The sequence below is a fragment of the Bos mutus genome, chromosome 20, assembly GCF_027580195.1.
Source record: "Bos mutus isolate GX-2022 chromosome 20, NWIPB_WYAK_1.1, whole genome shotgun sequence".
Taxonomy (NCBI): domain Eukaryota; kingdom Metazoa; phylum Chordata; class Mammalia; order Artiodactyla; family Bovidae; genus Bos; species Bos mutus.
Genome location: NC_091636.1, coordinates 15,614,413 through 15,641,029, shown reverse-complemented (window position 1 = coordinate 15,641,029; position 26,617 = coordinate 15,614,413). Strand labels below are relative to the sequence as shown.

Sequence of the window (26,617 nt, the reverse complement as noted above, 5' to 3'; positions counted from 1 at the left end):
CATTTCCACCAACAAGTGTAGGAGAGTCCCCTTTCCCTCACACCCTCTCCAGGATGTACTGTTCGTAGACTTTGATGATGGCCATTCTTACAAGTGTGAGGAAATACCTCACAGTGGTTTTGTTTAGCATTTCTCTAATGTTAGGCATCTATTGATGTGCTTTTTGGTCATTTGAATGCCTTCTTTGGAGAAACGTCTATTTAGATCTTCTGCTTGTTTTTTGATTGGGTTGTTTGTTTTTTGATATTGAGCTCTGTGAACTTTTTGTGTATTTTGGAGATTAATCTTGTTGTTTGCTTCATTTGCACATATTTTCTCCCAGTCCTTCGGTTGTTTTTTTTATTTTTGTTAATGGTTTCCTTTGTTATGCAAGAGTTTTAAATTTTAGTTAGGCCCCATTTGTTTATTTTTATAGGTTTTTTGTTTGTTTGTTTTTATTTCCACTGCCCTAGGAGATGAATCTAAAAAGATATTGCTGCAATTTTTGTCAGAGTGTTCTGCTTATGTTTTCCTCTAGGAGTTTTATAGTAGCTGATCTTACATTTACATCATAAATCCATTTTTGAGTTTGCCTTTGTATATGGTGTTAGAGAATGTTCTAATTTCACTTTTCTATGTGTATTAATAGCTGTCCAGTTTTCCCAGCACCACTTATTGAGGAAACTGTCTTTTCTTCATTGTATATTCTTTGCCTCCTTTATTGTAGATAATTGACCATAAGAGCATGGGCTTATTTATGGGCTTTCTATCCCATTAAAATGATCTATATATCTGTTTTTATGCCAGTACCATACTACAAACAGTATTATTAATTACAACTGGCATGCTGTTTGTCTTATATCTACAAGGGTATTTTTTCCTTTTCAAAAATTTCACATATAAAAGAGATCATATGGGATTTGTATTTGTCTGTCTGACTTCTTTCACTTAGCATAATGCCCTCATGGTTCAACAAAATTTTGCAAATGGAAAAGTTTCATTCTTTTTTAATGACCTAATAATATTCCATTTTATAAATTTGGGGAATTTTTAATGACTATTTTTATAAGTTTACTAATGTTTTTTCCACTTAGTTCCTTTGGTTTATTGAGTTTATTAATCATCCAGTTAAAGGCATTCTTTTTCTGTTATTATTATTTTTTACTTTTAGCACTTTCATTTTTTCCCCCTATAGTATTGATTGCTCTGCTTAAGATTTCCATCTGGATTTTCATGCTGTTCACCTTTTCTAGTAGAATCTTTAAAGATATTAATTAGTGATTTTAAATTACTTCTCTGATAGTTGCAACATCTGGTTCATCTCTAAGTCTCTTCTGTTGGCTGCTTTGTGTTTTGAAAGTGAGTTATTATCCTTAATATTTTGGTGTATTCTCTAATTTTGATTGATTGCCTGATATAACAGATCTGAGGTAAATATTTGTATGACTAGAAATGGACATGACACTTCCTTTGTTAGGCCATCAGTGGGGGAAGAGGGTGATAGTGTTATTCAGTCTAATCAGGAGTTGACTTTGTGTTTGTTTTTTTTGTTTTGCTATAGTTACCATGGGGAAGCAGTGGAAACAGTGGCAGACTTTATTTTCTCGGGCTCCATAATCACTGTAGATGATGACTGCAGCCATGAAATTAAAAGACACTTGCTCTTTGGAAGAAAAGCTATGACCAACCTAGACAGCATATTAAAAAGCAGAGACATTACTTTGCCAACAAAGGTCTATCTAGTCAAAGCTATGGTTTTTCCAGTAGTCATGTATGGATGTGTGAGTTGGACCATAAAGAAGGCTGAACACTGAAGAACTGATGCTTTTGAACTGTGGTGATGGAGAACACTCTTGAGCGTCCTTTGGACTGCAAGAAGATCCAACCAGTCAATACTAAAGGAAATCAGCCCTGAATATTCATTGAAAGGACTCATGCTGAAGCTGAGCCTTCAATACTCTGGCCTCCTGATGGAAGAACTGACTCATTTGAAAAGACCCTGATGCTGGGAAGGATTGAAGGCAGGAGGAGAAGGAGATGAAAGAGGATGAGATGGTTGGATGGCATCACCAACTCAATGGACTTGAGTTTGAACAAGTTCTGGGAGATAGCAAAGGACAGGGAAGCCTGGAGTGCTACAGTCCATGGGGTCACAAAAAGTTGGACATGACTGAGTGACTGAACAACAACAACAACGTAGTTACCTTCAATATATCACTAGCTTCAAATTCCTCTACTACTTTGCGGTGGAGGTTGAATTACTGGAAGAGTTTTTCAATGTTCTTGCTCCATCTGCAGCTTTAAACCTTCCTGTATCTCAGAGGCTTTTCTCTCTGCTCCTGATCTTCAACCAAGAGTAGACTCTGCTTCTTGTCATTTGGTGCCTGTTAGTCTGGTTGTCGGAGAAGGCAATGGCACCCCACTCCACTACTCTTGCCTGGAAAATCCCATGGATGGAGGAGCCTGGTGGGCTGCAGTCCATGGGGTCACACAGAGTCGGATACTCCAGCAGCAGCCTGGTTGTAGGAGCAAGCAATTTCTTTGTTGTCCTGGTTCAGTTTTTGTTTTGGAGAAGTCCTGTGGCCCCTGTACCTTGGTGGGGGTGGAGGTGAGGTGTCTTTAAAAAAAACAAAAAACCTTTCCATGTGGAAAATATGTTCAAACTGATTTAACAAGTGAAATCTTCAACACTGAAGCCAAAGGAGCTTCCAACATTAGCACTGTGGTGAGACCAGTAAAAAGACTTCTTCAATAGGCTGTCTCTGTCCTTTTGTTCATTTTGCTGTTGTATAAATGTGAAGCAACAGTGTGGGGCAATGATACAAAAGTCCAAGGAAGACCATTACATATAAAATAATACAAATGGTACTGCTGCAGTTGTGGGACCCAGTGGTACTGGATGAGGAAATATTCTAGATCAATGTTGGTACTTTGGGGAATTTGGTTTGAGGTTAAAGTGCACAGGGCCATTTCTGTGGCCAACAGACCTCTGGCCAACAGACTTCTAGTTTTCTTGGAGAGGAGGGATTAATAGTAGATAGCAAAGATGGGCAAAAAGAGGTACGGAACATCTTTCATGTTGGTGATGGGGTCTACCCTATTAATCAATATGTTGCAATCAGAGAGAACTCTCTAGTCTGTCTTTCTTTTAATTATTTCATGATCCAGCTTAATGGAGGAAAGTACCATGTCTGTTTGCCTCTTCATGGAATAGGAGCTCTTTTACTCTTTTATAGAGCTGTGTTGTGATGTCATTAATATTATATTTTTAGTGCTTTGTCATAATAGGAAATTATTGGAAGCAGCCTAAATGCTTGAAAATAGAGGTTTAGTTAGAAATGTAATATTCTGTATCTTCTAACATGTAAGAAGAATTATTAATGACTTGGGAAAGTACTCATTGCATAAGATTAATTGAAACAAAAAGTTCAAAAAATGTGTATATGCAGTTGTTTCTTAACTGTGAAAAAAAGACAAAGTTTGTTTAAGGAAAAGGCTAGAATGAATCTACCAGAAAAAATTAAAGTCATAAATTCTGAGTAGTGAGATTATGGGTGATTTCCCTTCTTATCATCTTAATCTTAATGTCCCAGATTTTCTTTTAATGAGCAAATACTACTTTTAAAAACAGAAAAAGAAAAAAGTAATAATGTAAATGTGACATTTAGCAATTACTAAGGACTAGAACAAATGGCATTATTTGTTATTTAGTGATTATCTTCATGGGAAAGCCCTTAATGTTTGTACAGGTATGAGAGAAAGCATACTATTTTTGCTTCAAATGTTTTCATAGCTGTTTTACATAATGACATTAACCACATGATTCATCAATTTTGGATCCTGTTGCTATCTTCAAAGTACACCATTTATACCTTTTACATATACAAAGAAGGAATTAAATGCTTTCTGTGTTTATGTCTTACCTTTCTCTTCTTTGGTTAGAGGCCAACTCTGTGTGATTTAAATAATACATGTATTTCTGTTTTTAATAATTTAGGCATTAGGAAGCTCTTCTTTCCATCCAGACTAAATACCTTCAACTCTTTCTTAGGTGGAAAAGCAGAACAACCAAAAGCCATTTCCTAATGGGAAACGTTTCTAGTGAGCCCCAAAGAGTATTATAGAGACTTTTCTTAGATTTTGGAGACACAAGTCATCAGTAGCTCTAGAAGCATTTTTCTTTTTTTAGGGAACGCTCTAGAAACAACTCACAATAAACTGGAAAATTCTGAAAGAGATGGGAATACCAGACCACCTGACCTGCCTCTTGAGAAACCTATATGCAGGTCAGGAAGCAACAGTTAGAACTGGACATGGAACAACAAACTGGTTCCAAACAGGAAAAGGAGTACATCAAGGCTGTATATTGTCACCCTGCTTATTTAACTTATATATGGAGTACATCATGAGAAACGCTGGGCTGGAGGAAGCACAAGCTGGAATCAAGATTGCCGGGAGAAATAGCAATAACCTCAGATATGCAGATGACACCACCCTTATGGCAGAAAGTGAAGAGGAACTAAAAAGCCTTTTGATGAAAGTGAAAGAGGAGAGTGAAAAAGTTGGCTTAAAGCTCAACATTCAGAAAACGAAGATCATGGCGTCTGGTCCCATCACTTCATGGGGAAACAGTGTCAGACTTTATTTTTTGGGCTCCAAAATCACTGCAGATGGTGACTGCAGCCATGAAATTAAAAGACGCTTACTCCTTGGAAGGAAAGTTATGACCAACCTAGATAGCATATTCAAAAGCAGAGACATTACTTTTCCAACAAGGGTCCATCTAGTCAAGGCTATGGTTTTTCCGGTGGTCACGTATGGATGTGAAAGTTGGACTATGAAGAAAGCTGAGCGCCGAAGAATTGATGCTTTTGAACTGTGGTGTTGGAGAAGACTCCTGAGAGTCCCTTGGACTGCAAGGAGATCCAACCAGTCCATTCTAAAGGAGATCATTCCTGTGTGTTCATTGGAAGGACTGATGCTAAAGCTGAAACTCAAATACTTTGGCCACCTCATGCGAAGAGTTGACTTATTGGAAAAGACTCTGATGCTTGGAGGGATTGGGGGAAGGAGGAGAAGGGGATGATAGAGGATGAGATGGCTGGATGGCATCACTGACTTGATGGACATGAGTTTGAACTCTGGGAGTTGGTGATGGACAGGGAGGCCTGGCATGCTGCTATTCATGGAGTCTCAAAGAGTCAGACACGACTGAGCGACTGAACTGAACTGAACTAGAAACAACTAACACAGTGCCTGACTTGTAGGAAGTTCTTAACAAATACTGTTACTATTATTGACATTGATTTTAAAAAACCACTACTAAATTATTGTGTCTGTGGACACAGATGTGTACATAGAACATAATGATGTCCTATAGGAGATTTGATTTGGGCAGTCTACTTTTTGCAAGAAACAGATCAAGGATTTCTGCATTACTTTTAAAAATTAAATTATTAAATAAATTATTTAATTACTAAAATTCAAAGGTTTATTTACCTTTGTTTTTCCAAATTCTGATAATTATCTTTGTTTCATTAGGGCTTTTTTCCCTCCTGAGATTTTTATCTTGTTTTTCATTTTGAACATATTCCTATTTCCTCATTTTGCTTGACTCTGTGTTGGTTTCTCTGTAGTAGACAAAACAGCACCTCTCCCAGTCTGGAAGGAGTAGGAAACGAACCTCATCATTCAACACTGCCCTAGCTCTTGGTTGTCTCTCAAATCTTTGTGATGGTCCAAGCCAATTATTTCATTTTTAATGGCTTCCAGTAGTTGAGGTTGTGCCAAAACCTGTCAGTGTAACAAACAGGAGCATCTAGATTCACGCACCTAGATTCAGGCTGACGGAAATCCAGACCCTTGGGTAGCAGCTTTTAAAATATGCAAATATATATACAGTCCTGCAGGCCCCCCAAGCATAAGCCCCCAGGCCATCTGGAAGGTGATCTGGAAGGTACCTTCAAGGGGCTCCAGACAGTGGAGTGTATAAGCTCCCTTCAAAGAGATGTCAGCAAGCTGTAGGAAGGCATAGGGAGAACAAAGATGGCGCTCACAGCCTCTCCTCTGCGAGAACTGAGAGGCACTCTACAGGCCTCTTGTTGTGTGGCAAAAAGGAAGTTTGCGCCTCAGGTCAACGGTCCAGGCCGAGCAAATGGGCTTCCCTCACCAAAAGACTGGGCTGCTGTTTCAGTTAGCAGCCTGAAATGTGCCCTGAGGTGGTAGCTGCCAAGAACTGTCTTTCCGTTTGTTGCAAGCCTCTGGGACCCAGAAAAGCAAGCCCACCGTGGCCACCAAAACCAGGTAGTCGGAGTGTCCCCTCCCCAGCAGATGCAAAACCTGGGCCCCAGACATTGTAAATATTCCCCTCCTAGAGCTATTCATGGCCTGGAGTGTGGACATGGCGCCCACGCTGGAAGTGGAATTAGAGAGGGAGTGTATAAACGCCCACAGAAAAAAAGAGGACAGAAAGAAAGAAAAAAAGCCTTGTATTAAAACAACAACAACAAACAAACAAAAGTTGGTGTTCCCTGACTAGCGTGAGGATTGAAGATGGCACCCCACAGCCATGAATTCCATGATTGCCCTTCAGGCGAGATTAGCAAAGGGGCCTCATTCACCACAATGCGAACGCCTCTGGGTCAGCCCTAGGGTGAGTGAGCCCACAGCCAGCCCCTTCAGGGTGCTTTCTCAGATTTCTGTTACCTGGTGGGCCTTGGGGCACCTTTGGTTTTCAAAGCTAAATGTTTTGGGGCTTGTCTCTCAGGTACTTGTCTTAAAAGTTGGGGTAACTGCTGTGGGGTTCAAACAGTTCCCTCCTCAGGGAGAAGCTCTGGGTTTTGAGTTCCCTCCTGACTGTGGGTTGCCTCACAGCTGGTGGGATTTTGGTGAGATTATGTCCCAGACTTTTCTACCCCTTCCATATGGGTGTTTCGTCTGATTGTTTGCCTGATGCATAGAATCAGTCAGTTTTTAGTGTCTCCCCAACCACTGCTCCCCCAGGCACTTGTTCTATAATTAGCTGCAAATTCATTATGTCTGTGAGTGGATGTGAGCCCAGATCCTCCCCGGTTGCCATCTTGAACAGAAACCTGTGTTTCTAATACCTATTTCATATACTGGAAGGACATAAACTTTAGACATCATTCATTTGACTTGAGAATATTATAGGAAGAAAATGAGAGATGCATGGAGATTCATGATCCCTTTTATTTTTTCCCCCCTTAGTCAAGGGATCGAATCCTGTATGCCACATTGTTAATTTCCCCTTATGCAACAAAATTTGAGGAATAACCTCCTTAAAACCTGTTTGTTTTTTTCTAATAACTTGGGTAGGCTGAGTTTCCCCAGTATCATAAACTGTTTCTTAAGAATTCCTGTGCATTAATTTTTGTGGGACACACTATTAGAAACAAAAGAAAAATATTTTCTGGATAGAGTCAGCCTTGCATCACAGATAACAGTCAGTCCAAGTCAAGTTCTAATTGAAGGCATTTCTGCATGACTAAAAATAGTGCAAAAATGCACTTTTTCCCCCAAATTTATTTGCTTTTTGGTAGGAATTGTGGTATGTTGGTAAGTAAGTTAATTGCTGCCAAGACTTAAAAGTTTTAAAAGGAAAAATACAGTATTTATTACCTGGGGAGTTTACAAGTCCATCCATGCTTCTGTACGGTGGGAGAATTTAATATGCTCTAGTTGTGACTGAATTACGGAACAGATAAGTGACCAAGTGCCCTGCATTCATTTTTTTCCGGGGAAGCTTCTTCCTACTTCCAAGGAAAGTCTGGATGATCTCTCTGCAGAAATCTCCCTACTTCCATTCTTGCCTTCTTGGGGCGCGTTCTCTCCACAGAAGATAAAGTAAGGCTTTAGAAAGAGAAAAAAAAAAAAAAAAGGATGATTTCACTCTCTTGTTTAAAATTGTCCCAGAGTTACTCACAAGGCTTAGAATAAAATCCAGAGTCTTTACCCTAGCCCTCAGAAAGCCCCATAACCCATTGTTTGACATTCGCTTGGTCATCTTCTGCTGTTTACTCTCATCTGCTGTGCTGTAGTCTCAGTGGCCTTCCAGTGATTGAATTTGTTCCTGCCTTAGGTCCTTGTCTCTACCTACTCTTTCCATCAGCAATGTTCTTGCTGCCTCTCTTTTCTTAGCTGCTTCCTTCCTTCAATCAGATTTCACTTCCTCAGAGATGCCTCTTCTGATTATCTATTTTACAAGATGAGCTGGTAGCCACTTGATCCTTCTATTTCTTTCAAAAATTATTTATTTGCTTATTTATTTAGCTGTGCCAGGTCTTAGTCACAGCACATGGGATCTTCAATCTTCATTGCTGCATGTGGGTCTTTTTTTAGTGGCAGCATGTGAACGCTTAGTTTTATGTGGAGTCTAGTTCCCTGACCAGGGGTTGAACCTAGGACCCTTACATTGAGAGAGTGGACAGCCACTGGGCCCCCATGGAAGTCCCTATCCCTTTGTTTTTAATCTCTGCATAATCAGTTCAGTTCAGTCCAGTTGCTCAGTCATGTCCAACTCTGCAACCCCATGAACTGCAGCATGCTAGGCCTCCTTGTCCATCACCAACTGCCAGAGTCTACCCAAACCCATGTCCATTGAGTCAGTGATGCCATCCAACCATCTCATCCTCTGTCATCCCCTTCTCCTCCTGCCCTCAATCTTTCCCAGCATCACTGAGTCAGCTCTTTGCATCAGGTGGCCAAAATACTGGAGTTTCAGCTTCAACATCAGTCCTTCCAATGAACACCCAGGACTGATCTCCTCTAGAATGGACTGGTTGGATCTCCTTGCAGTCCAAGGGACTCTCAAAAGTCTTCTCCAACACCACAGTTCAAAAGCATCAGTTCTTCAGCACTCAGCTTTCTTTATAGTCCAACTCTCACATCCATACATGACTACTGAAAAAACCGTAGCCTTGACTAGATAGACCTTTGTTGACAAAGTAATGTCTCTGCATAATACTTTTTACTATAAGCTACTTCTCTTGTTTGTTTTTTTATTGTTAACCTCCCCTTCCTGCCTGGAATAAAAGGTTCTTGGGTATAGGGACTTTGTCTAGTCTTATGAATCTCTAATCCTACTGCCGAGTACAGTGCCAGGCACATAGAAGTGCTAAGTTGCTTCAGTCATATTTGACTCTTTGCGACCCTAAGGCCCTCTGAAAATGTGGAATAAATAATGTTCAATGAAGGGAACAGTAAGGTCATAGAATACCATTATGAGGATTAAATAAGATAATGTCTATAAAGTGCTTAAAGTAGGAAAGTGATATATAATATACTTAGCAGGATTTTCTTTGCTTGTTTGTTTCAGCCATGCCATGTGATATGCAGGATTTTAGTTCCCTGACCAGGGATCAAACCTGTGCCCCCTACATTGGGAGCTTAGAGTCTTGGCCTCTGGACTACAAGCAAAGTCCCAAAAGTGATATATAATATAGTCAATAAGTGATAACTACTGTTGTTGTAATTATATTTTGTAATTTCTTCAGTTATTTCTCCTCTGATCTTTATAATTGGGAAGTTCCCTGCAATCCAACTCTTTTGCCCACAGTGGTCTAATTTTCTTCTTTGTTGGCCACAGAGAATTGTACTCACGAGGTATTACAAAATAGCAAGTTTAGCCCTTGGCATTCACCTTTTAAATTAAATAATTCCTTCTTATTAAGTTAAATAATTCTAATTCCATGTATCTTTTCTTATACTTGGAGAAATGACTTAAGAAAATCCTTGTGTTGTCCTTGTCAGAGCCCTGTGCCAAGGCTACTGAATGGAGCCATCACCACATACTAATTAGAAAATTCCTGTACAGCTCTCATTTGTCCAGACATAAAAGAAGTTGCCCACAGAATTTTCCCTTGAAAGTGACAATTTCGCAATAGTAGTTCCACCTACTCTTAAGGGGCAGGAGTTCCTTGAATAGACATTCTTATATGCATTTTGAAAAAGACAAATGAGATAAATAAGGGGCCTGGTCTTTATTCAACTCTAAGTTTATGAACTATTTTTAGAGAGCTCCTTCCATAGCACCTGAGGTTCCCGTCATAAGACCATAATAATTGAAGTTAGAATCTGTGAAATTATTTCATATCCAAAGTGAATACTGTTATATTCCAAAGGGAAATTAGAAGTGATCTGGTCTGGGTATTTCAGCACATGCAGAAGGTTCTGATTTTCTGGGTTCCTTTGTGTTTCATTTAGACCCTAAGGATGGAAAGCACTATGACTATTTAATCTTTCTTTTGATTCTTTGTGCGGGATTCTATCTAAGGACTCTTAATTTTCATAGCAAACTGGTTATTTCATGAAAAAAGAAAAAATGATGTACAAATATTTCCTCAATACATCAGAGGAATTGGTGGGATTTTGAAACTATCTGAACAGTTTATGTTATAGAATTGCAGAATATGAAAGGAATTTGTCAGTTCACTCTGGGTGTGGCCAAGCTTACTCATATTTGGCTGTTTTCCTAAATTATTTCTCAATATGGAATGTACATTTGAAGAAAAGAGACAAAATAAGAACATGTAAAGACATTACAAATGCCAATTTATCCCTTTGTATGTACACTTTTCCCTCCTTCATAATAAAGTCAATTGTGCTTTTTCTTTTTACTCCTGGTAGAAGTTGTGATATTAAGGCCATCCTAAATCTGAAATACCATAGAGCAGAGGTCCCCAACTTCTAGGATCTAATGCCTGATGATCTGAGGTGAAGCTGATGTAATAATAATTGAAATCAAATGCACAATAAATGTAAGGCATTTGAATCACCCCAACACCTTCCCCCCACCCTCGTCCATGGAAAAGTTGTCTTCCACGGAACCAGTCTGGTCCCTGGTGCCAAAAAGGTTGGGGACTGCTGCTATAGAGCATTCATGACTGCAATCTAGCATTGCTGTCTTGTTACAGAAATTTAAATTACATTAGAGGCAACAAAAGAACAATATTAATACTGTGAAGCACCAAAATCAGTGACATAAAGGATAGGATTGAGAAAAATCACAGAAGTGGCTAAGGAAAAGGCCGGAGTTTCAAGAGATTAGAAATTAAGTTATGGATATGAAGAATAGCCAGTGGGGATCCAAGACACAGAAACAAACTATTCATGGACAAGAAAAGAGAAAAAAAAAAAAAGATTCAAAGATATACTAGAAGAAAACTTTCTTAAAATTAAAGAAGATCTGAGTCCTTAGATTTAAAGCATTTATGGTGGTCCAGGAAAAATTAATAAATTATAACCACATTTCAAAATGCATTCTGGTGAAGTTAAGTAAAGGAAAACAAAATTCTACAATGTCCACAAACAGAAACAGGTCACTGTTATTCCTATTCTCTCGCCATTTCCATAAACTTGTAACTACAAAAACAAAAGCAGTCAAATGGTTCTGACTAATTTCTGATTCTTCAGGAGCATTTTCTGATGGAAGACAATGAATACCATCTGTAGAATGTTATCGGGGAAAGAATGTTGAGTGTCACCCAGCTGAGGCGTCATTCTCATGTGAGGCCAGTACCAAAATATTCTCAGGAATGGAATTATTCACAAACCCTTCCTGGAAAATTTCTTGAAAATGTAACTCAGCTAATCAGAATAAAAATAATAATAGTGTAAAAAGAGACTAGGGTGTTAGTCACTCAGTCGTGTCCAACTCTTTGGGACCACAAGAACCATAGCCCACCAGGCTCCTGCATCCATGGGATTCTGCGGGCAAGAATACTGGAGTGTGTTTCCATTCCCTTCCCCAGGGGATCTTCCCAACCCATGGACTGAACTGTTTCATTATCAGATTCCTTACCATCTGAGCCACCAGTCGCTCAGTCGTGTCTGACTCTTTGTGACCCCATGGACTGTAGCCTATCAGGCTCCTCTGTCCATGGGATTTTCCAGGCCAAGAATACTGCAGTGGATTGCCATTTCCTTCTCCAGGAGATCTTCCCAACCCAGGGATTGAACCCGGGTCTCCTGCATTGTAGGCAGACGCTTTACTGTCTGAGCCACCAGGGAAGCCCATAAAAAGAGAAAAAGAAACCAAATTCATAGATGAAGTTAAAAAAACTGGGGGGAAAAACACAATTGATTTAGCTTTAAAAGTAAGGGCAACGTTTTAAATTGCAAGTATAGAAAATCTTGTACTGACACCTGCAATAAATAAATATTTATTTATTAATTTTTTTGGCTGTACTGTGTGGCTTGTGAGATCTTAGTTTCCTGACCAGGGTTTGAATCTGGGCCCTTGGCAGTGAAAGCATGGAGTCCTAACCACTGGACTGCCAGTATATTCCCTAAATGAATATAAAGTATGATTCAGCTGTTGGTAAACTAAGAATAATTAGAAGCCAGAAACAGAAGAAAGAGTGATTCCACAGGAGGATGTGACCTTGGAGTAGTGTGTCTGTCTGGTACAACATCTCCTTATGCTGATCCCTGGTGGATTTTGCCTAGATTTTAATGGGCCAGATGTTCTCAAGGGGAGCAAAAACTGGAGCTTAATCAAGATAAGGATAAATTGAAGAGTTCTGCATAAATCGGAGACTCCTAAAAGATGTCAGCTTCATTAGGTATAAGATCAAAGACAAGGAAGAACTATTTAATTAAAAGTACGGGTACCATTGGTTATCCTTATGATGGATTTAAAAATGGAAAATGCTTTCCTCTTCAAAGAGATTCATGACTTAGAAACGAAAAGGCAAAATTTAAGAGCTTTCAGTAAAAATACAGACTATATGACTTCAGAATAGAGAAAGATTTCACATACAAGACAAAAAAAAAAAACTAACAATAAAGGTAAAGATTAATACATGTATAATTATAATTTATATACAATTTAACATAATTATTATATTAAACATATATATTGATATGGGCTTCTCTGGTGGCTCAGACAGTAAAGAATCTGCCTGCAATGCAGGTGACCTGGGTTGGATCCCTGGGTTGGGAAGATCCTTTGGAGAAGGGAATGGCAATTCATTCCAGTATTCTAGCCTGGAGAATCCATGGACAGTGGAGCCTTGGGGGCTACAGTCCATAGGGTCACAGAGTCTGACATGACTGAGCAACTAATACACACATACAATTTAACATTATTATATTAAACATATATATTGATACATTGTTTAGGGAAATACACATGTGGTAAAACTATGAAGGAAAGCAAAAGAATGTTTAATGCTTATTTGGTGTAGCATCACCTCAGCACTGGGGACCAGGAAGGGGAACACAGGGCCCTCAAAGCTCAGGGTATAGTAGAGGGGGCCTGGGTGTCATTTTATTATTCTTCATATATATAAATATGTATATATGTGCATATACTTGTATGTCTGTCTTATCTGTATCTGTGAGCTAACTGGGATCAACTGGGCAGTTCTTGCTTGGGGTCATTCATGTCGTTGCAGGTAGATGTTGGCTGGGGTGGCCCATTCAAGGTGGCTTTCCCATGTGGTCAGCAGCTGGTACTGGCTATTGTTTGGGAGTCCAGCTGGGACTGCCTACCAGGATGCCCACATGTGACTTCTCATGAGGTTTGCGCTTCTCTTAAGTGTGGAGGCTAGTACACGAATGAGTGTTCTTTAAGTCTCAGGGTATTGTCAAGCTCTAATGAACTAGCCTCAAAAGTCACATGACTTCGTTTCTGCTGTATCTATTGTCCAGCTTGGAGAAGGAAATGGCAGCCCACTCCAGTGCTCTTGCCTGGAGAATCCCAGGGACGGGGGAGCCTGGTGGGCTGCCGTCTATGGGGTCGCACAGAGTTGGACATGACTGAAGCGGCTTAGCAGCAGCAGCAGCAGCAGCATTGTCCAGCTAATCACTAAGGCCAGCTTCAAAGAGAGAATCGGGATACACATCTTGATGGGAGAGGCAGTATGTGCGTGCAGGAAGGGAAGGCATTGGTGGCAGCCATCTTCCATTTTGGGGGGGTATTTGCCACCCCACCTACCTGTTGCCTGCTTATTGAACCACTCAGGGGACAGCCACTCTGTCCCCAGGAAAGGTGCAAATCTGCTCTATTAGATCTTGACTTTAAGATCTAAAAGTCAAGTGGCCATATAATGTGTGCTTCTGACTGTTTTTTTTTTTTTAATTGTCATTTCTTTTTCAAAACCAGCTTACTTCTGGCAATCTATAGCGATTTACTTTTACAAATGACTGGCTTTGATATTCATCCTTGAACTCATCTGGACAGTGGAGGTGGCTTTGAGGAATGATAGCCAGCATCTGTTCCCCCTCACCCCCAACCCCTTTTTGAATTGTACCTTGCCGTTCTTGAATTACAGAAGATTTCACCATGTTCACACGCAGGGTTGTGTGGGTGGTTGGAGGGGCTGTCACTACACTGGGAAAATGCTTTGAATTTGAAAGAATTTTGCATTTATTTGAGGGCTTTTGTGAGTTTGAGCAGTCCAAAGTGTCCTTGTGTACAAGCCCTGCCTTTGCTTAACTCCTATTATTATCTTGCCTTGGAAGGTCATGCCAACTGCTTAATTACATGGAGAGTTATGAAACAGCTAGGGCACCAGCACATTATTCAAGTGTGGGTTCCTAAAGGAAAATAAACTCTTCTTCCTGCACTGAGGACAGCTGCCAATAAACCAGGCATGTTTGTGTGTTCGTGGCCACATGTATACCTTCCTTGTATAAAGGGATTCCGTGGCTGGCAAAAATCCTGGATTCACCTTTCCTGACAGCACCAGTAGTTACAGTATAATAGAACGGTTTTAATTCAGAACAAGATTAAATCTGAGTACTTTGAGTCAGACTTCTCCTTGCATTGAATGTAAACAATAAAACCTCTTTATGAAGGCTTTCCTACTTTACTCAGAAGTAGGCTAATTCATTTCACATATACCTGTAATCAAACATCAGGCTTAATAAAAGTGTACGTTTATTAAAGAGATGATTATGTAGGTTAAGTTTCCCATAGTCCACCTGCCCCTCAACTATCAACCTTCAGAAGAAAACTAAGAAAGCCCATGTTCTGAGAGGTTCAACTAGTTAGATTCCTGTTTTGGACCAACTCTCACCTTGGGAACACATAGATTTGGCATTTCAAGCATTGCCTTTGTTTTACATGTGTTTAGGCAGAAGAACGTGCTAATTCTAAAAGAACTCTTTGCAAAAGTAGATGCTGAAAGAGAAACAGAGCAGAAGCAGATCCTTTGAGAAAGAGCTCCTCTCCTGAAGAAGTGTTTTTCACAAGGCACTGAGATAGCCAGGAATTCTTGCTCCTGCAGGAAACAGCTTGCCCCGTTGCATAGGGTGGGGCCCTCTCTTATTTCTCTAAACACTTTCGGAGGAAAAAAAGAAAAAAATCAGGCTCAAATGCCAAAAGACTACTTTAACCCTCCAATCCCAGAGCCCAAGGTCAACCAGAGGTCACACATGTAGTGCTTAAGTCAAAAGGTTGGCATGCTTTCCAGGCAGTATCTGTTCCTTCTGAAATCTATAGCAAAAATTGAAGCCATGGAAACGCTCCTCACTCATTTTAAGTCAGAGCTACCTGTGATTTATTAAGTGGTATGAGGTGCTGGTCAGGGCGTGAAGTTAAATATTAAAAAAGAAAATCAAACTTCTGCTCCCACCTCTACCCCTCCTTCTTGAAAACTAATTTAGGCCATATCCAAGTTTTTATAAAGACATTCCTAATACCATTGTGCTGTAAATCCTGTCTGATCCAACCTTCAAATATTTATGTAAACTGAAATATGTCTGAAAAGAAGTCAAAACAAAACAAATATGTTCCTCATCTCGTTACACAGGTCCCTCCTCCCTCATTTACATTCAAGTGTAAACCTCTCCAACTGGTTCCCAGCTGTTAGGGCTGGTTAATTAGTGATAATTGCAGAGACTATTTCTTTGAATGTGCTGATGGCCTTATGTCTTGCAACCAATTTAGCCTGGAGTTTTCAGCATGTGTGAAATGCTTTGGTAGCAGTTTTTAAAAATTATTACAGATAAGGGCAGTTGGTTTAGTCTCCGTACAACGTGCCCTAGCAATAATGAGTGCTTTTAATACAGCTACAGGTTGGTCACGATATGTTGTTCCTTAAGCTGTGAATTTGGGTTTTACTGTCATTAGAGTGAGCTGTTTCTCCTGGGATCATTTTGGGTGAAGTGCTTTAACTCCGTTCCAGATGCAGTTTGCTAATGATAATTTGCGTCACTTGCAAGTTGTAGCAACCTCAGGATCTCATGGTCTATCTTTTGGCTCCTGATACCATGTAATTAGAGAGAGTGGAAAACAGGAAAGAATTTTAAAGTGACTGTACTCACATTACAGTTCTGAAACCCAGGGAAAGAAAAGAGGAACCATTATTTGTATTAACGAAGGAATACTCTTTGGAAGTTACCTGGTAACCTTTTTTTTAACTTTTTATCTTATATTGGAGTATAGCCTATTAACCTCCAGTGTTCTTGCCTGGAGAATCCCAGGACGGGGGAGCCTGGTGGGCTGCAGTCTATGGGGTCGCACAGAGTTGGACACGACTGAAGCGACTTAGCAGCAGCAGCAGCATAGCCTATTAACGATGTTCTGATGGTTTCAGGTGGGCAGCAAAGGGACTCAGCCGTACATATACATGTATCCATTCTCTTCCAAACTCCATTCCCACCCAGGCTGCCACATAACACTGAGCAGAGTTCCCCGTGCTATACAGTAGGACCTTGGGTAACCTTTTGATATAGGAATTAAAAATGAAAGTTAATGGTTTTTGCCCTCACAAAATTGATTTGTTTATGCGGTTTTTATTGATTCATCCAACATTTATTGAATACACTGTGCTATGTTTAGAGAGATGAGAACAAAAAAGAGTGGGTGGGGCACAGATCCTGCTTCAGGGGGTCACTCACATATCGTATCTTATTTGAGAATTACTGTAATCCTGTGGGGTATGCAGAGCCTGTGTTCATCACCCCACTTTATAGGTGAGGAACCTGAAGCTTGGAGAGGTTAAGTGACTTGCCCAGGATGACATACCTAGTGAGAGCCAAGATGAGGCACCAAGGCTCTGACTCCAAGTCTAGTCTTTTTTCCTTGTGTGTATTGAGGTCTTAATGGTAGGGAAGTAGGGAAAATGCAAATAGGCCTGTGAAAACAAAACAGCACAGCTACATGTCACCTACCTGTTTAGAGTTGCACACACCAGAACTAGATCTTCTGGGCAGTGAATAGTGCAGATAAATAGGGAGAACTCTGGGGTGCTGGGAGTCCCTGCAGGCTTCACCCTGAAGCACATTCCATGTCTCTGCTACCTCCTTATCTGCGCCCAGACTCCAGGACCCTGATGTCAGCAGGGAGAGTAGCCCCTTCTGTCTTTGCCATGCCCCATCTAAACTGTACTGAACAAAGCTTTGAAGAGACTAGAGTCTGTGTGAGCAGGATACTACAGATGAAGTGAATGGCATGTGACACCTAAAGTCTCACAGGAGGATGATGGCAAATGATTTTCTTGTCTTGAGCAGAGATCTGGAGTGAAGCAAGAGATGGCAGTTTTAGGAGTATTGGGCCAGAGTGGTAGCGCTGGTGGTGACAGCTCTGTGACCAGGATCAGGCCTTACTGGGCATATGACTTCTGCAGACAGTACTTAGGTTTGATGCTCTGCTGTCATCATCTTGAAATTTTTTAATAATTTTTGAATAAGGGGCCAACATTTTCATTTTGTACTTGTTGCTGTTCAGTCTCTCTAAGTCATGTCCGGCTCTTTGTGAATCCATGAACTACAGCACGCCAGCTTCCTTGTCCTTTGCTCAAACCCATGTCCGTTGAGTCAGTGGTGCCATCCAACCATCTCATCCTCTGTTGTCCCCTTCTCCTCCTGCCCTCAATCTTTCCCAGCATCAGGGTCTTTTCAACTGAGTCAGCTCTTTGCATCAGGTGGCCAAAATATTGGAGTTTCAGCTTCAACATCAGTCCTTCCAATGAACACCCAGGACTGATCTCCTTTAGAATGGACTGGTTGGATCTCCTTGCAGTCCAAGGGACTCTCAAGAGTCTTCTCCAGCACCACAGTTCAAAAGCATCAATTCTTCGGTGCTCAGCTTTCTTCACAGTCCAACTCTCACATCCATACATGACCACTGGAAAAACCACAGCCTTGACTAGACAGACCTTTGTTGGCAAAGTAATGTCTCTGCTTTTGAATATGCTATCTAGGTTGGTCATAACTTTCCTTCCAAGGAGTAAGCGTCTTTTAATTTCATGACTTCAGTCACCATCTGCAGTGATTTTGGAGCCCCCCAAAAATAAAGTCTGACGCTGTTTCCCCTGTTTCCCCATCTATTTCCCATGAAGTGATGGGACCAGGGCCATGGTCCATTATCTTAGTTTTCTGAATGTTGAGCTTCAAGCCAACTTTTTCACTCTCCACTTTCACTTTCATCAAGAGGCTTTTTAGTTCCTCTTCACTTTCTGCCATAAGGATGAAGTGATGTGAGCCCTGCAAATTCTGAAGTCTGTCCTGACCACGTGTTTTACTTCATTGTTTATGCTCCTTTAGTGTTTGAATATTAGGCAGTATTAGTACTATTGAGTATCAAACCCGTTTGAGTATTGGTATTGAAATTTAGTAGAGACCACATATACTCTTCAGGTTGCACGTTGAACCCACTAGAGAAGGCGAGGATGAAAGAGGGAAGAGGGACATATTTTTCTTTCACATCAGGTAACAGAAAATAACCTTAGCCTGGTGGAATAACAGAAGGGAAAGTACTAAAAGTACTCAATTACTGGTTTTGTTTAAACCTAGTAAGCTGTAGCAGTGAGTCTCTGTGTAGCGAGAAGAGAAACACACTGAATTGAGTTATTTGACCTATGCTTTTCTTACAGCGTGTTCAATATCCAGTATAAATAGAGACTTCTTATCTTGAATCCCTTGAATTTCTGAGATATCAGAGGAGTTGCATAGAATGGAATGCAAGAGATATTTGGCTTAAGAGTTCTATAGAATAGACTTTTAGATCAAGATACATGTAGAGACAATCTGAGAGATTTATTCAGATACTTGGAACTTGAGTGGTAGGGCAGGTATTTGTTTAACTTCAATTAATAGGCAACAGAAATTGATTCAAGTTTGTAAATTTTCTTAGGGAAGTGCTGGGTGATGATTATGATGATAGAGAAATAAATAACAGCAATTGCAACAACAGTCACAGGTTCTATTTAGTGAGTGTTTTCACAGGATAAGATGGTTGGATGGCATCATTGACTCACTGGACAAGAGTTTGAACAGACTCCAGGAGATAGTGAAGGACAGGGAAGTTTGGCATGCTGCAGTCCATGAGGTCACACAGGGTCGGACATGACTTAGTGCCTGAACAACAACAACTTACCGAAGGACTTTTCAAGTATTAACTCACTTAGAGCTTATTATTGTTATGAGGTTGCCACTTATATTATTCTAATCTGACAAATGAGGAAACTGGCACCGTAGAGTCAAAGAACTTTGCTCAAGGATTCACAATTGGAATGCTTTGCTGTTGGATTTTAACTGGCTGTCTGGCTCCAGCAATAATTTCAACTGAGCTGTTTTGCCTCCTAATGTATTTCTGTTAATGCTCCTCCCAACAAATGAAAATATACATAAAAAGACATTTTGCTGTGGTTTCAACTCTTAGAACCTAAGTCTTCATCAGCACTTGCCCCACCACTAATTCTAACACAGTTGGTTCAGGGGAGGGTTGAAACAAAGTAAATTTGGGTACTTGCTGATGTGGATTCTGATTGTAATGAGCAACTTGTGAGAAGGAGGGCAGGACCAAATGGGGAACTGTGAAATGTGGTCATCGTTTTTGTCATTGACTCTTCTCCCTGTAAAGTTGCTTGGAGTGATGGGGGTCACACTACCTTCGTGCACAGTCAGAAGACAGTCCTGGCTGACTTGTCCCAAGTGGTCAAGGAGGGGGCGTGTTGAGTTCTTCGTGACTCATCAGTGCTCTCTAAGTGGGGAATCAGGAAATGGCAAGTGCATCTACATTGGTGAGACCCAGCCAGGAGTCAGAGGTCTCCACTTCTAGATTTCTAAGGAGTTGCCATTTCCCCATCTGTTTTAGGACCATGAGTTCTGCTGCGTAGGTCTGCTTAATGGGCTGATGTCCTTTAAATAGGTGCACAGTGTACCTCTGTTGATTTTTCTGAGGACTGCTGCTCTATCATCCAGTTCAATCAGCTTAGCTTTGCACCATTCCATATAAAGAAACAGGTATTGAATTTCACTGGGACTTCATTTTAGGCTTATCTTGACCTTTATCCTTATGGTCTCTTAGCTTTCAATAGGTATTCAGCATTTAAAATGCCTGCTTTTAAGTGGAATGTTTATTCAATCTCAGGTACTAAAAGAAAGATTGGCAGTCCAAACAGATTTGAAAACAAAGAGGGAGAGTCAAAACAAATTTGAATAAAAGTTTGTTTGTGATTAATGTCTTTGAGTTTAGGCACTCAAAGAGTGCTTAAGAAGTCATTCTAACTTCTTTGCTGTCTGAGATTGGAGGGGAAGGAGGGGTTTTAGGATTGGATTGTGCTCTGGGTCACCGAGCTGCTCCTGCCTGAGACCTCCATTCTTTTATTTTCCTGCTTAGAGATTAGTTCTTTTTTGCAGCATAAAGTTAGCAGGTTTGGGAAAACAGAGTGGGTCTACCCTTTTGTCTTAGGTGGGTTTAGGAAGCAGACCCTGAGAAGAGGATTCCTGTATAAATGGTTAGTGATAAACTGCTCTAAGGAGAAACCAGGAAGGGAGGGAAGCAAAACCAGGAGAGAAGCAGGACAGGTAAGGCTTTTAGAAATAAGTGAGAAGCCACCCTTAGCTGGGTCCCAAGAGGAGTGCTTAAGTCTAAACTATACTGCAGTTTGTCCTAGGACTGGGCAAGAGAGCTGGACTTTTACTTTCCTGCATCAGGCATTCATTAGCCATGAGGCCTGGGTGGCAGGAATGTAAACTCCCAGGCACTTCCAGCTCTGGGTGCTTCCAGGCCAAGTGAAACTGACATTCAGGGTAGGCCTCTGCAGAAGATGGCAAGTGAGAGCAGTGGAGCACAGCAGAACTTGCTATAGACAAGGGCTTCCTTGGTGGCTCAGACAGTATAGAATCTGCCTGCAATACAGGAGACCCAGGTTCAATCCCTGGGTTGTGAAGATCCCCTGGAGAAGAGAATGGCAATCCAACCCACTCCAGCATTCTTGCCTCCAGAATCCCCTGGAGAGAGGAGCCTGGCAGGTTATAGTCCATGGGGTCGCCAAGAGTCAGACACAACTCAGCGACTCACACTTTCGATTATTCCTTTGAGCGTGGACCTTGGATGAAGAGGACGGTTGTATACCTAAGGGCTCGTGGAGGGACGCTATGCAGAGGAGTTCTGGAAGGGATGGAATAGGCAAAATATGCTTGAAAGCATGAAAAACAGCGAGAACCCCCTCAAATCATGAAGGTGACAGGGTTTGGAGTGCATCTCCAGAGTAGGAGAACCAGTGCTCTGCCTGTTGCTGGCAGCTCAGAGAGGTGGTAGGACCACTAAGGGGAAGGCTCCAGTTTTCATTAAGGATCCAGCCTTGACACAGAAGCAGGACAGTCACTTATTTTTCAATGGTTAATGAGCATCTCAAGGCTGGTCACAATGGAGAAAATCTGGAGGCTCTTCCAACATTTTCTGGGCACAGTTCAAACTCCTGATTGCCCTAGATGAAGAGAGAGATCCAAAATAGGGCTCCTGATCCCATTTTGGGTAAGAATTTTTGATAAACCCAGGGTATGTCTAGAGGACTGTACATTGATCCTTAGAGATTTCAGTTGAGCTCCTATAACTATAACCATTACTTTCAGCAAGTGGGACTCACAGGATTTACACAGAACGTGTGTATGTGTGTGTGTGTGCACGCATGCAGTTGCTAAATCGTGTTTGACTCTTTGCAACCCCATGGACTGTAGCCTGCCAGGCTACAGTCTGTCTATGGGATTTTCCAGATAAGAATACTGGAGTGGATTTCCATTTAATTCTGCAGGGAATCTGCTTGACCCAGGGATCGAACCTGTGTCTCCTGCTCAGCAGGCAGAGTCTTTACTATTGCGCCACCGGGGAAACCCTATGCAGAACGTAGCTAATTTCATTTCTTTTGAACACAGCTAATTTCTCCAATCCAGAAAGCTGGACCCTCTTGGACAAGTATGTTGATCATTCCTAGTCAGAAAACAGTCTCAGTTTAGTAATTATTATGCCCAGTCCAATGTTGTAAGAAAAATGTACATTTCCTTCCAAGGTAAGACATCTCCCTATCACTGCTGCCCCATCCCACATGCGGATCTCCAGTGGAGGAGGAGGAGGATGAGGAGGAGATTTGCTTCTCCATTGTGTTGCCTTGTGTTTCTCAGCCCTTCTCATCCACTCTCTGGGCTGCCTCTGGCTCTTCCTGTGTTGGAAGTAGGGGAAGGAGAAGAGAGAAGGAAGCAGGAAAGTTCTTACTTAACCAGCACTGTGAGATGTATCAGAGCCTGCAGGTGGCTGTGGCCAGCTCTTTTGGGGGATCTTTGTGAGTCCTGCAGTTGCGGTCTATTCATTCTGGAGGTGGCTTTGTAGTTCTCTTGCTGCTGGCTCACAGTTTCTCACCTTGGGACTCTTGATGGCCTGCCTTCCTATGGCATCACTTTGCCCCTCCAGACAGCCCTCTTGGCTAGGATGTGAGATGATCTCAGGCCATCTCTGTCTTTTGTGGCTGATATCTAATCCACAAGAAACACTCATGTCTCTTCTACTCTGAGTGTCTGGGAGCACTGTTCCATCATGATGCAACCATGCTCCTTTATTCATTGTGACAGCAGCCTGCTAGCCTTTACTACTTGCCCTTCACATGTCTCAGCCCTGAGACAGACATCAACCATATTCAGGGCACATGGGTCAGTCTCTTAAGTGGACCACTTATGCCCCTTTTCTTGACTTCAGGTCCAGGGAAAGCACTCTGACCCCTACCCCATGGGATGGGCATGAGACCCAGAGTGCCGCCATTGTTCTCTCCCCAAATCCTCCTATCTTAAATGACCATTCATCTTTCAACTGAGTGGGGTTTGCTCTTAATGTGATAAAGGGCTAATAAAAACTAGTCTGTACATACTGCCTTTGCAAACTCTATTCCGAGCATCGCATCTCTTTTGGAGTGTGGTATCTATTATCTGGTCCAATGAGGCTAAAAGACTTCTGTCTTAACACTCAGTCACATTGTACAAGAGATCAATGAAGAAATGTTACAGTTATTGATTCTGTCATTTTTCCAGTGAACACTGAGTACTTTCATTGTGCTGATACATTTAGACTAGATGTACGGCTCCATGTGGGCTGCCCACGTGGCTCAATGGTAAAGAATATGCCTGCAATACAGGAGACCCAGGTTTGATCCCTGGGTCTGGAAGATCCCCTGGAGAAGGAAATGGCTACCAACTCCAGTATTCTTACCTGGGAAATCCCATGGACAGAGGAGTCTGGTGGGCTGTAGTCCATGGGGCTGCAAAAGTGTCAGATGTGACTTAGTGACTAAAACAACAACAACATGGCTATATGTAAGCATACATATTATATAAATATGAAGTCCCTAGTATGCATAAAGAGTATAAGTTACTATCAGTTGTATATGTTGAGTGGTAGTTTTGTGGGTATTGAGTATGAAATAAGTATGTGAGTTAATAAAGAGGACCCATGGATTAATGATGAGAATGTGTCATAAATCAAAGATTATAGCTTACCCAATTCTGTGCATCCAAGTTAAAAAAACTTAAAGTTCTTTGGGGAGCTCTGAGTCCAGACCCTAACTACAATAATCACCAAGATTTGTCAAGTATGACCGTGTGCTAGACACTATGGTAAGTGTCTCACAAACAGTATCTCATTCAGTCCTTTCCACAACCCGATGAGGTTAAGTACTGTTTTTTCCCCCATTTTACAGATAAGGAAACTGAATCCCAGTAACTTTCTCAAATTCCTATGGCAGACTGTGGAATCAGATTCAGGTCTGCCTGACAGCCAACTCACTCCCATTTCTCAGATGGGAACTGTCCATGTTTCATCAGGTGTGCTACAGGCTAGCAGACAGGACACATTGGAGTGGAAAGAGCTTTGCAGTCAGTCAGAGCTGGTTTCTGAGTTGGCTGTGTCATTTATTAGCTGCATGGTTTGGGTCAGGTTCCTTAGTCTCGACCTCTTGATCCCACCTATGAAGTAGAGAATAATAATATTTACTGTTCAGGGTTGTGATATGAAGTAATGACTTTGAAGCAGTTGGTGTCTGGAGGCCCTCAAAAATCATATATACTATCATTTCCATTCTTACTCTTCACCTGAAGATGTTTTAAGAGCACATAAAAGGAGACAAGCCAGGCTTGGACCACAAACTACAGTAATCTAGGACTTTTTGGTTTTGGCTCCAACGATCTAGGACTTATCCTTACTAGGGATTGTTCTGTTGTGGTTCTGAAGTAACGCTGTGTAGCCGAATCACAGAGCACACTTGGGGAAATGCTCAGGACCCCAATTTATTTTGGACTCGAACTTCTGAATATGGCATTCTTCTTCCCTCTGGAAAACATACAGTCTTCAGTACTCCTGGATCGTATATGGCGGTATTAGGCAAGATCTCCTTTTGGTAATAGAGTGGTTGGATTGTGGCTGGCTTGGGCATGATAATGCTGTTGAGTCTCTCTGTTAGAGATCAAAGGAGAGAATCCTGGCAAGTATTCCCCAGTGTTCTCAGCTGACACTGAAGGAGTAATAGCTAGAGAGGGCAGATTCAATCTGCTGTTTTTCCACAGAGCCATACAACCTTGTCTTCCCTATTGTTGCCCTCTGGCATCTGAGATGGTGGCAGGGGCATAGCTACATAGAACTTGAGTTGTGATAGTACAATTGCTGCTTCTAGCTCTGTCCCCAAACTTCCAGCTGTTATAAGTCTCTGGTTTAGAGCAGGAAAGCCAGAAGAGTCAGAAAAGAAGGAGCTGGGCAAAAAGAACAAGGAACCGCCACCCCAGGCCTTCATTCTCACACTTCTCCATCAATAGTATTTGGATATTAGAGTTGGGCTGTGACATCTCTGATACCTAATCAGCAGGCAGCTTCCTGAAGCCCCCTTCTGTTCCTTCGCCACATGGCTCCTCTTCTTCCCCTCACTTAAGTTATTCATAGAACCTCTTAAAGATCTAAGAAACTAATTGTGAAATACCTTCGTGATTACAGTTCAGACATCTAATTAGAAGCAAGGAATTAAGCTCCCAAATACCACAAAATGAAAGCTTGAGATTCTCCTAACAAAACCTCTGCTTTCCACGAATGGGGGCTGACTCATCCATCCACCTTCTGCTCCCCAGCCCTTGTCTTTCATGCTGAAGTCAGCCAGTTTCTTCACCTGGATTTGGAAAACTGCTGAGGTCTGGTTCAGCTTCATTCCAAAATGGTCTGTCAATAGCAGGGACCTGGAAAGTAACTGCCTGTTGCAGAGAAAACAGGAGAAGGGCACATTCCTTGAGCTTGAGAGTCTCATGAAGACTGTCAATTCTGTGTTTCTTCTCATGACAGCAGACTAAAAGTGGACAATGAAATATTAAGCAGAAGGAGTATCTTGCTGTTGTGATTTCATTTAAAATGTATCTAGAAGACTGGGCGATACTGAAGTATGTGACTTATTTCCTTCTATGAGTTGAGATAAAGTGGTTCTAATTTTCTTGCTGTTTTTCTGGCTTTAGGGCCCTGTGAAAGAATGTTTCTTCTCTTGCTTTTGGTGGGAATTGGATGTTTGTCGATTTAGCATATGCTTAAAATATTTTGGCTTTGGAAAACTGCACTGATAGCCTTTTCCCTCTCGTCAACACAAATCGCATTTTCCTCTAGCTCTCATAGCTTGTGGCTCCAATACAACATTTCTCATATTCTACTTTATTCTATGGTGACTTATATGTCTGCTTTTCTCATATATCAGATATGCAGTTCCATGTGTGAAAGAACTGTATCTTATACATCTTTGTACTCACCTGAGTCCAGTCTGGTACATTATGGAATGTAGGCATTCAATACATCTTAAATTAAGTTGGATTCTGAAAGATCATACAGAAGGGGGAACTCTGAGTGACAGCAACAACCATCTTTGTAGCAGATGCGCCAGGGTTCAACTATGGACAGCCTGTACAAATGGACATCCCCCTGCTTCTCTCTGCCTGTGGGTATTCTCTGGCCATGAATGTGAGCTTGAAAGCAGATAGATTAGACTGCAAGTGCCGAGAGTATTGCCTGAGGAGCAACCCTCAGCCAAGGAGGGACAGGCCTGGCTAGATAAGTAACCCTGCTTCCTTACCTTCATGCTGAAAAATGTTCTATGCAGTTTCTCAGAGGGTTACTATAGCAGGAAGTTCTGGTTCCCCAATAGCAGTTGCTGTTTTTTTTTTTTTTTTTTTTAAATTGAAGTATGCTTGACATACAACTTTGTGTTAGTTTCAGATGTGCAACATAATGATTTGATATTGCTATATATCGTAAAGTGATCACCACACTAAGTCTAGATAACATCTGTCACCAAACATAGTTACAGAATTTTTTTCTGATGAGAACTTTTAATATTTACTCTCTTAGCAACCATCATATATGCTATACAATATTATTAAC

At 41.2% G+C, this 26,617-nt stretch overlaps 1 long non-coding RNA gene across 1 annotated transcript in view; it reads left to right on the top strand.

Annotated features, from left to right (window-relative positions):
- LOC138984231 (uncharacterized) overlaps positions 1-5,440 on the top strand; it is a 55,305-nt gene extending 49,865 nt beyond the window's left edge. The window contains exon 3 of the long non-coding RNA XR_011461500.1: positions 1,541-5,440. This is a non-coding gene — a long non-coding RNA (uncharacterized lncRNA). The remainder of the gene's footprint in view (positions 1-1,540) is intronic.
- The last annotated feature ends 21,177 nt before the right edge of the window (positions 5,441-26,617 follow it).